Genomic DNA, 2,975 nt, shown 5'->3' on the forward strand with positions numbered 1-2,975 from the left:
TATATATATATATATAAACATATTCGTTTCAGGGTTAAAATTTTAACTTTCCAACTGTAATCAGTTTCTCGGGAGAATAAAAAGTAACTACCTAATGACATCAGGAAAAAATGAAAATAACTATAAGTGCATGTTATGTATAAGTGTTATGTAAGAATGATATGAAGTAGGGAAAAAGGGGGGGATTAGGCTTTTTAAAGAAGTGATCTTAGTTGAATTGCTAAAAAATGATCAGGCTATCTACATTCATAAAAGAATTTTTCTTAAGAAAATCAGATATGAAGTATTTGCACGCTCTAAATTGCCAAGAAATCCATGATCGCCAACTCCTTGTAGGACAGGGCACTTGAAAAAAAATGGTTGTGTGTTGTGTGTTTTTAAAAAAAAAAAAATATATATAAACCACACACAATATATATTATATAAAATTTATATATAAAAAATTAAAAATATAAATATATTTAAAAATATATATTATAAAATAAAATTCATATGATTTATACAAAAAAAAGCTGTAAACAACCGACACCAGAAATGTAATAAAAAAACGGGGGAAGGGGTAAAAGAGAGGGAGGGGGGGAGGGGGGCGAAGAGAAAGAGAGACAGACGACAGACGATAGACAGACAAAAGAGAGGAGAGAGAGAGAGAGAGAAAACCCTCACCGGGAAAAGGGAAAAAAAAAAAAAAAAAAAATACATAGCCCTAATAATAAAATATATTATTATATATATATATATATATATTTTATATATGTAAAAATAATAAATATATATATATATAATATATATATATATATATATATATATCAATAATTAAAAGGTGTTTTGAACAACATGAAGCTCTTTCCTCTCTTTTTCTTTCTCTGTTAAAATAAGCAACAGTAAAAACTAGTTATTTAGTTAATGTTGATCTAATTGAACACATGGTATGTTAAATGTTGCAATACAAAATATCGACTTGTAGAAAGCCTTTTAGTACTTACCAGCCTGAGTTATCTTATTTCTTGATAGTTAATATTCTATTAAAATAATATTTCTATTTTTATTTTGCTCTTCCATCGCTTTTTAAAAATATATCTTCCTATCATTAACATCACCATATGATTCCTCGAGTATGAATTCGGTAATATTTTGCTAATGGTTTGGCAACGCATAATGCGCAACGAAATATTAAAATAATGTCTCTCTTACACTTCCTATCTCACACACACACACACACACATACACGTGCATACACAACATATATGCATGGATTTGTGTTCGTGTGTGTGTGTGGGGTGTGTGTGTGTTGTGTGTGTGTGTGTGTGTGTGTGTGTGTTGGGGTTTTGTGTGTGTGTGTGTTGTGTGTGTGTGAATGACGTAAATGCGAGAAAATAACACCCCAATCTAGAAAACACAGATAAATATCCTCAATGAAACAATACAAAAGGATAAAATTAAAGATTTGAAAATTCTAACTTGGGGATGAAACGTGATTGATGTAAAATTATTTTCACTCGGCTAACGGTGGCTTGCTATTGTGACAAAACCCAACAATTTAAAAAGAGAAGCTATATATCATTATAGTGGAAATATAATCAAAAAAAATAAAAATTTAAATAGGGTAAAAACAAATTCATATGCATAGCTTGGGTATTTTCCCAATTATGCCCTAGTTTTGGGCATAAGATTTCCTTTTTCATATTAAAAAATAAAGAAAACAAAAAGGGGGCATTTTTTACGGTCCCTAACACAGGGCCATGGTCTATACACACCGGGTCAGGTTTCCCACGGCCCACGGAATGGATATATTACTTAAAGCTATGCCCCTTTAAAAAGCCATATAATGGGGAAAAAAAAAAAAAAATATTATTCTATTATTTATTCTCTCTCTCTCTCCTCTCTCTCTCTCTCTCTTTCTCTTTCTCTCTCTCTCTCCCTCCTCTCTTCTCCCCTCCTCTCTCTCTCTCTTTCTGGGTGGCTGAAAAAAAACAAATTCCTTTAGGTTAAAATTTTTAAGTATAGAAATATAATGATAAAATTTAAGCCAAGATTTTTGGGCTTTTAAAAAATACTCCCAAAGTATTTGCCATGATAAAAAAAAACGAAAATTTAAACTTATAGAGGAGGAGGGAATCCAACCAAACCCGTAAGCCCCTTCGTTGCTGGTGTCACAGGGTTTTTTGAAAACCCCTTGATTTTTCCACATTACTACCCCTTTGTCTAAAAAACCCATGGGAATACAGACATGTCCTTGCTAGTTGACTTCATATTCGTTGGAATAAGAAAAATTGGATGAGACTATCCTATGAACATATAAAACCTCTGCCACATAGTCAACACTTAACCCCTTAGCCATCCTTATGTGTAACCTACAAAATAAAATCCCCTCTGCTGGTTACTTGTTCAGTACTATCCCCTTCCCAGACGGTTTGATGAGTCTGCCGGGGGGTGAGAGGCTGGACATATTTGTTTGGTAAGAGGCTGGACATCATTTGTTTAGATATTCATAGAAGATTTTTTTTGGTTTTCTTTTCCCTGCTGATGTTTTTTACTCTCGTTCTTTCCTGTTTCTACGTGCTTGCGGTTTCTTTTTCTTCTTTTTTCTTCAAAAAATTTCCTTCATTTCGGTGTTTAAAAACCTTCACCCCTTTTTTTTCCCTTTACAAGTGGTCTGGCTAGTGCATTTGGCTAGGTCTGACATTTTTTTATGGGGATTGGGATCCCTAACCCGTCCCCTTTTTTGGGGTTTTGCATGTCATTTAGGTGAATTTAGCAGTTTTTTGAAGTGCAAACCATAATAACCTCATGAAAGTTCCTTAGGATGCCAAGAATTTTTTAGTAATGACACTGAAAAACTTTAGAGGCCTTTCCATACACACTCACTGGAGTGTCGTAGGTCAGTTTTTTGGGGGCCTTTTGAATTTTTAAAAACCCCTTTTTGGGGAAAAGACCCGGGTAATAGATTTCCGCTATATTGACTTAATTTGGGGTTT

The sequence above is a fragment of the Penaeus monodon genome, chromosome 4, assembly GCF_015228065.2.
Source record: "Penaeus monodon isolate SGIC_2016 chromosome 4, NSTDA_Pmon_1, whole genome shotgun sequence".
Lineage (NCBI taxonomy): Eukaryota > Metazoa > Arthropoda > Malacostraca > Decapoda > Penaeidae > Penaeus > Penaeus monodon.